Here is a 9,205-nt window from a genome sequence, read left to right on the forward strand (position 1 = left end):
AAACATCAAGGGGTGGTGCGCATTTCAAGGGTGTGTGTTACATTACATTCACTAGTAGGAGTGAGAAAATCATCACGGGGTGTTGCGCATTGCATGGGTGTGTGTTACATTACATTCACTAGTAGGAGTGAGAAAAACATCACGGGGTGGTGCGCATTGTATGGGTGTGTGTTACTTTACATTCACTAGTAGGAGTGAGAAAAACATCACTGGGTGGTGCGCATTGTATGGGTGTGTGTTACATTACATTCACTAGTAGGAGTGAGAAAAACGTCGCGGGGTGGTGCGCATTTTATAGGTGTGTGTTACATTACATTCACTAGTAGGAGTGAGAAATACATCACGGGGTGGTGCGCATTGTATGGGTGTGTGTTACATTAGATTCACTAGTAGGAGTGAGAAAAACATCACGGCGTGGTGCGCATTGTATGGGTGTGTGTTACATTACATTCACTAGTAGGAGTGAGAAAAACATCACAGGGTTGTGCGCATTGTACGGGTGTGTGTTACATTAGATTCACTAGTAGGAGTGAGAAAAACATCACGGGGTGGTGCGCATTGTACGGGTGTGTGTTACATTACATTCACTAGTATGAGTGAGAAAAACATCACGGGGTGGTGCGCATTGTATGGGTGTGTGTTCCATTACATTCACTAGTAGGAGTGAGAAAAACATCACGGGGTGGTGCGCATTGTATGGGTGTGTGTTACATTACATTCACTAGTAGGAGTGAGAAAAACATCAAGGGGTGGTGCGCATTTCAAGGGTGTGTGTTACATTACATTCACTAGTAGGAGTGAGAAAAACATTACGGGGTGGTGCGCATTGCATGGGTGTGTGTTACATTACATTCACTAGTAGGAGTGAGAAAAACATCACGGGGTGGTGCGCATTGTATGGGTGTGTGTTACTTTACATTCACTAGTAGGAGTGAGAAAAACATCACTGGGTGGTGCGCATTTTATGGGTGTGTGTTACATTACATTCACTAGTAGGAGTGAGAAAAACATCACAGGGTTGTGCGCATTGTACGGGTGTGTGTTACATTAGATTCACTAGTAGGAGTGAGAAAAACATCACGGGGTGGTGCGCATTGTACGGGTGTGTGTTACATTACATTCACTAGTAGGAGTGAGAAAAACATCACGGGGTGTGTGTATTGTATGGGTGCGCATTGTATGGGTGTGTGTTACATTACATTCACTAGTAGGAGTGAGAAAAATATCACGGGGTGGTGTGCATTGTATGGGTGTGTGTTACATTAGATTCACTAGTAGGAGTGAGAAAAACATCACGGGGTGGTGCGCATTGTATGGGTGTGTGTTACATTACATTCACTAGTAGGAGTGAGAAAAACATCACTGGGTGGTGCGCATTGTATGGGTGTGTGTTACATTGCATTCACTAGTAGGAGTGAGAAAAACATCACGGGGTGGTGCGCATTGTATGGGTGTGTGTTACATTACATTCACTAGTAGGAGTGAGAAAACATCACGGGGTGGTGTGAATCGGAGGGTCTGAATTAAGATAGGCAGTGAGTGGCAATGTAGGATGGAGAAAAGCACCGCGGGGTGGTCAGCATGGGGAGGTCAGGGAACATGCAGTGGCAATGTAGGATAGGTTTCTGAAAAACATCGCGGGGTGGTGCGCATTGTATGGGTGTGTGTTACATTAGATCACTAGTAGGAGTGAGAAAAACATCACGGGGTGGTGCGCATTGTATGGGTGTGTGTTACATTACATTCACTAGTAGGAGTGAGAAAAACATCACGGGGTGGTGCGCATTGTATGGGTGTGTGTTACATTAGATTCACTAGTAGGAGTGAGATAAACATCACGGCGTGGTGCGCATTGTATGGGTGTGTGTTACATTACATTCACTAGTAGGAGTGAGAAAAACATCACGGGGTGGTGCCCATTGTATGGGTGTGTGTTACATTAGATTCACTAGTAGGAGTGAGAAAAACATCACGGGGTGGTGCGCATTGTATGGGTGTGTGTTACATTACATTCTCTAGTAGGAGTGAGAAAAACATCACGGGGTGGTGCGCATTGTATAGGTGTGTGTTACATTACATTCACTAGTAGGAGTGAGAAAAACATCACGGGGTGGTGCGCATTGTATGGGTCTGTGTTCCATTAGATTAACTAGTAGGAGTGAGAAAAACGTCACGGGGTGGTGCGCATTGTATGGGTGTGTGTTACATTACATTCACTAGTAGGAGTGAGAAAAACATCACGGGGTGGTGCGCATTGTACGGGTGTGTGTTACATTACATTCACTAGTAGGAGTGAGAAAAACATCACAGGGTTGTGCGCATTGTACGGGTGTGTGTTACATTAGATTCACTAGTAGGAGTGAGAAAAACATCACGGGGTGGTGCGCATTGTACGGGTGTGTGTTACATTACATTCACTAGTAGGAGTGAGAAAAACATCACGGGGTGGTGCGCATTGTATGGGTGTGTGTTACATTACATTCACTAGTAGGAGTGAGAAAAATATCACGGGGTGGTGTGCATTGTATGGGTGTGTGTTACATTAGATTCACTAGTAGGAGTGAGAAAAACATCACGGGGTGGTGCGCATTGTATGGGTGTGTGTTACATTACATTCACTAGTAGGAGTGAGAAAAACATCACGGGGTGGTGCGCATTGTATGGGTGTGTGTTACATTACATTCACTAGTAGGAGTGAGAAAAACGTCACGGGGTGGTGCGCATTTTATGGGTGTGTGTTACATTACATTCACTAGTAGGAGTGAGAAAAACATCACGGGGTGGTGCGCATTGTATGGGTGTGTGTTACATTAGATTCACTAGTAGGAGTGAGAAAAACATCACGGCGTGGTGCGCATTGTATGGGTGTGTGTTACATTACATTCACTAGTAGGAGTGAGAAAAACATCACGGGGTGGTGCCCATTGTATGGGTGTGTGTTACATTAGATTCACTAGTAGGAGTGAGAAAAACATCACGGGGTGGTGCGCATTGTATGGGTGTGTGTTACATTACATTCTCTAGTAGGAGTGAGAAAAACATCACGGGGTGGTGCGCATTGTATGGGTGTGTGTTACATGACATTCAAGTAGGAGTGAGAAAAACATCACGGCGTGGTGCGCATTGTATGGGTGTGTGTTCCATTAGATTCACTAGTAGGAGTGAGAAAAACATCACGGGGTGGTGCGCATTGTATGGGTGTGTGTTACATTACATTCACTAGTAGGAGTGAGAAAAACATCACGGGGTGGTGCGCATTGTACGGGTGTGTGTTACATTACATTCACTAGTAGGAGTGAGAAAAACATCACAGGGTTGTGCGCATTGTACGGGTGTGTGTTACATTAGATTCACTAGTAGGAGTGAGAAAAACATCACGGGGTGGTGCGCATTGTACGGGTGTGTGTTACATTACATTCACTAGTAGGAGTGAGAAAAACATCACGGGGTGGTGCGCATTGTATGGGTGTGTGTTCCATTACATTCACTAGTAGGAGTGAGAAAAACATCACGGGGTGGTGCGCATTGTATGGGTGTGTGTTACATTACATTCACTAGTAGGAGTGAGAAAAACATCAAGGGGTGGTGCGCATTTCAAGGGTGTGTGTTACATTACATTCACTAGTAGGAGTGAGAAAAACATCACGGGGTGGTGCGCATTGCATGGGTGTGTGTTACATTACATTCACTAGTAGGAGTGAGAAAAACATCACGGGGTGGTGCGCATTGTATGGGTGTGTGTTACTTTACATTCACTAGTAGGAGTGAGAAAAACATCACTGGGTGGTGCGCATTGTATGGGTGTGTGTTACATTACATTCACTAGTAGGAGTGAGAAAAACGTCACGGGGTGGTGCGCATTTTATGGGTGTGTGTTACATTACATTCACTAGTAGGAGTGAGAAATACATCACGGGGTGGTGCGCATTGTATGGGTGTGTGTTACATTAGATTCACTAGTAGGAGTGAGAAAAACATCACGGCGTGGTGCGCATTGTATGGGTGTGTGTTACATTACATTCACTAGTAGGAGTGAGAAAAACATCACGGGGTGGTGCCCATTGTATGGGTGTGTGTTACATTAGATTCACTAGTAGGAGTGAGAAAAACATCACGGGGTGGTGCGCATTGTATGGGTGTGTGTTACATTACATTCTCTAGTAGGAGTGAGAAAAACATCACGGGGTGGTGCGCATTGTATGGGTGTGTGTTACATTACATTCACTAGTAGGAGTGAGAAAAACATCACGGGGTGGTGCGCATTGTATGGGTGTGTGTTCCATTAGATTCACTAGTAGGAGTGAGAAAAACATCACGGGGTGGTGCGCATTGTATGGGTGTGTGTTACATTACATTCACTAGTAGGAGTGAGAAAAACATCACGGGGTGGTGCGCATTGTACGTGTGTGTGTTACATTACATTCACTAGTAGGAGTGAGAAAAACATCACAGGGTTGTGCGCATTGTACGGGTGTGTGTTACATTAGATTCACTAGTAGGAGTGAGAAAAACATCACGGGGTGGTGCGCATTGTACGGGTGTGTGTTACATTACATTCACTAGTAGGAGTGAGAAAAACATCACGGGGTGGTGCGCATTGTATGGGTGTGTGTTACATTACATTCACTAGTAGGAGTGAGAAAAATATCACGGGGTGGTGTGCATTGTATGGGTGTGTGTTACATTAGATTCACTAGTAGGAGTGAGAAAAACATCACGGGGTGCTGCGCATTGTATGGGTGTGTGTTACATTACATTCACTAGTAGGAGTGAGAAAAACATCACGGGGTGGTGCGCATTGTATGGGTGTGTGTTACATTACATTCACTAGTAGGAGTGAGAAAAACGTCACGGGGTGGTGCGCATTTTATGGGTGTGTGTTACATTACATTCACTAGTAGGAGTGAGAAAAACATCACGGAGTGGTGCGCATTGTATGGGTGTGTGTTACATTAGATTCACTAGTAGGAGTGAGAAAAACATCACGGCGTGGTGCGCATTGTATGGGTGTGTGTTACATTACATTCACTAGTAGGAGTGAGAAAAACATCACGGGGTGGTGCCCATTGTATGGGTGTGTGTTACATTAGATTCACTAGTAGGAGTGAGAAAAACATCACGGGGTGGTGCGCATTGTATGGGTGTGTGTTACATTACATTCTCTACTAGGAGTGAGAAAAACATCACGGGGTGGTGCGCATTGTATGGGTGTGTGTTACATTACATTCAAGTAGGAGTGAGAAAAACATCATGGCGTGGTGCGCATTGTATGGGTGTGTGTTCCATTAGATTCACTAGTAGGAGTGAGAAAAACATCACGGGGTGGTGCGCATTGTATGGGTGTGTGTTACATTACATTCACTAGTAGGAGTGAGAAAAACATCACGGGGTGGTGCGCATTGTACGGGTGTGTGTTACATTACATTCACTAGTAGGAGTGAGAAAAACATCACAGGGTTGTGCGCATTGTACGGGTGTGTGTTACATTAGATTCACTAGTAGGAGTGAGAAAAACATCACGGGGTGGTGCGCATTGTACGGGTGTGTGTTACATTACATTCACTAGTAGGAGTGAGAAAAACATCACGGGGTGGTGCGCATTGTATGGGTGTGTGTTACATTACATTCACTAGTAGGAGTGAGAAAAATATCACGGGGTGGTGTGCATTGTATGGGTGTGTGTTACATTAGATTCACTAGTAGGAGTGAGAAAAACATCACGGGGTGGTGCGCATTGTATGGGTGTGTGTTACATTACATTCACTAGTAGGAGTGAGAAAAACATCACGGGGTGGTGCGCATTGTATGGGTGTGTGTTACATTGCATTCACTAGTAGGAGTGAGAAAAACATCACGGGGTGGTGCGCATTGTATGGGTGTGTGTTACATTACATTCACTAGTAGGAGTGAGAAAACATCACGGGGTGGTGTGAATCGGAGGGTCTGAATTAAGATAGGCAGTGAGTGGCAATGTAGGATGGAGAAAAGCACCGCGGGGTGGTCAGCATGGGGAGGTCAGGGAACATGCAGTGGCAATGTAGGATAGGTTTCTGAAAAACATCGCGGGGTGGTGCGCATTGTATGGGTGTGTGTTACATTAGATCACTAGTAAGAGTGAGAAAAACATCACGGGGTGGTGCGCATTGTATGGGTGTGTGTTACATTAGATTCACTAGTAGGAGTGAGAAAAACATCACGGGGTGGTGCGCATTGTATGGGTGTGTGTTACATTAGATTCACTAGTAGGAGTGAGAAAAACATCACGGCGTGGTGCGCATTGTATGGGTGTGTGTTGCATTACATTCACTAGTAGGAGTGAGAAAACATCACGGGGTGGTGCCCATTGTATGGGTGTGTGTTACATTAGATTCACTAGTAGGAGTGAGAAAAACATCACGGGGTGGTGCGCATTGTATGGGTGTGTGTTACATTACATTCTCTATTAGGAGTGAGAAAAACATCACGGGGTGGTGCGCATTGTATGGGTGTGTGTTACATTACATTCACTAGTAGGAGTGAGAAAAACATCACGGGGTGGTGCGCATTGTATGGGTGTGTGTTCCATTAGATTCACTAGTAGGAGTGAGAAAAACATCACCCGGTGGTGTGCATCGTATGGGTGTGTGTTACATTACATTCACTAGTAGGAGTGAGAAAAACATCACGGGGTGGTGCGCATTGTACGTGTGTGTGTTACATTACATTCACTAGTAGGAGTGAGAAAAACATCACAGGGTTGTGCGCATTGTACGGGTGTGTGTTACATTAGATTCACTAGTAGGAGTGAGAAAAACATCACGGGGTGGTGCGCATTGTACGGGTGTGTGTTACATTACATTCACTAGTAGGAGTTAGAAAAACATCACGGGGTGGTGCGCATTGTATGGGTGTGTGTTACATTACATTCACTAGTAGGAGTGAGAAAAATATCACGGGGTGGTGTGCATTGTATGGGTGTGTGTTACATTAGATTCACTAGTAGGAGTGAGAAAAACATCACGGGGTGCTGCGCATTGTATGGGTGTGTGTTACATTACATTCACTAGTAGGAGTGAGAAAAACATCACGGGGTGGTGCGCATTGTATGGGTGTGTGTTACATTACATTCTCTAGTAGGAGTGAGAAAAACATCACGGGGTGGTGCGCATTGTATGGGTGTGTGTTACATTACATTCACTAGTAGGAGTGAGAAAAACATCACGGGGTGGTGCGCATTGTATGGGTGTGTGTTCCATTAGATTCACTAGTAGGAGTGAGAAAAACATCACGGGGTGGTGCGCATTGTATGGGTGTGTGTTACATTACATTCACTAGTAGGAGTGAGAAAAACATCACGGGGTGGTGCGCATTGTACGTGTGTGTGTTACATTACATTCACTAGTAGGAGTGAGAAAAACATCACAGGGTTGTGCGCATTGTACGGGTGTGTGTTACATTAGATTCACTAGTAGGAGTGAGAAAAACATCACGGGGTGGTGCGCATTGTACGGGTGTGTGTTACATTACATTCACTAGTAGGAGTGAGAAAAACATCACGGGGTGGTGCGCATTGTATGGGTGTGTGTTACATTACATTCACTAGTAGGAGTGAGAAAAATATCACGGGGTGGTGTGCATTGTATGGGTGTGTGTTACATTAGATTCACTAGTAGGAGTGAGAAAAACATCACGGGGTGCTGCGCATTGTATGGGTGTGTGTTACATTACATTCACTAGTAGGAGTGAGAAAAACATCACGGGGTGGTGCGCATTGTATGGGTGTGTGTTACATTACATTCACTAGTAGGAGTGAGAAAAACGTCACGGGGTGGTGCGCATTTTATGGGTGTGTGTTACATTACATTCACTAGTAGGAGTGAGAAAAACATCACGGAGTGGTGCGCATTGTATGGGTGTGTGTTACATTAGATTCACTAGTAGGAGTGAGAAAAACATCACGGCGTGGTGCGCATTGTATGGGTGTGTGTTACATTACATTCACTAGTAGGAGTGAGAAAAACATCACGGGGTGGTGCCCATTGTATGGGTGTGTGTTACATTAGATTCACTAGTAGGAGTGAGAAAAACATCACGGGGTGGTGCGCATTGTATGGGTGTGTGTTACATTACATTCTCTAGTAGGAGTGAGAAAAACATCACGGGGTGGTGCGCATTGTATGGGTGTGTGTTACATTACATTCAAGTAGGAGTGAGAAAAACATCACGGCGTGGTGCGCATTGTATGGGTGTGTGTTCCATTAGATTCACTAGTAGGAGTGAGAAAAACATCACGGGGTGGTGCGCATTGTATGGGTGTGTGTTACATTACATTCACTAGTACTAGTGAGAAAAACATCACGGGGTGGTGCGCATTGTACGGGTGTGTGTTACATTACATTCACTAGTAGGAGTGAGAAAAACATCACAGGGTTGTGCGCATTGTACGGGTGTGTGTTACATTAGATTCACTAGTAGGAGTGAGAAAAACATCACGGGGTGGTGCGCATTGTACGGGTGTGTGTTACATTACATTCACTAGTAGGAGTGAGAAAAACATCACGGGGTGGTGCGCATTGTATGGGTGTGTGTTACATTACATTCACTAGTAGGAGTGAGAAAAATATCACGGGGTGGTGTGCATTGTATGGGTGTGTGTTACATTAGATTCACTAGTAGGAGTGAGAAAAACATCACGGGGTGGTGCGCATTGTATGGGTGTGTGTTACATTACATTCACTAGTAGGAGTGAGAAAAACATCACGGGGTGGTGCGCATTGTATGGGTGTGTGTTACATTGCATTCACTAGTAGGAGTGAGAAAAACATCACGGGGTGGTGCGCATTGTATGGGTGTGTGTTACATTACATTCACTAGTAGGAGTGAGAAAACATCACGGGGTGGTGTGAATCGGAGGGTCTGAATTAAGATAGGCAGTGAGTGGCAATGTAGGATGGAGAAAAGCACCGCGGGGTGGTCAGCATGGGGAGGTCAGGGAACATGCAGTGGCAATGTAGGATAGGTTTCTGAAAAACATCGCGGGGTGGTGCGCATTGTATGGGTGTGTGTTACATTAGATCACTAGTAAGAGTGAGAAAAACATCACGGGGTGGTGCGCATTGTATGGGTGTGTGTTACATTATATTCACTAGAAGGAGTGAGAAAAACATCACGGGGTGGTGCCCATTGTATGGGTGTGTGTTACATTAGATTCACTAGTAGGAGTGAG

This window comes from Cavia porcellus, unplaced genomic scaffold, assembly GCF_034190915.1.
Source record: "Cavia porcellus strain 051 isolate PalLab524CR breed Dunkin Hartley unplaced genomic scaffold, mCavPor4.1 scaffold_34, whole genome shotgun sequence".
NCBI classification, from domain to species: Eukaryota; Metazoa; Chordata; class Mammalia; order Rodentia; family Caviidae; genus Cavia; species Cavia porcellus.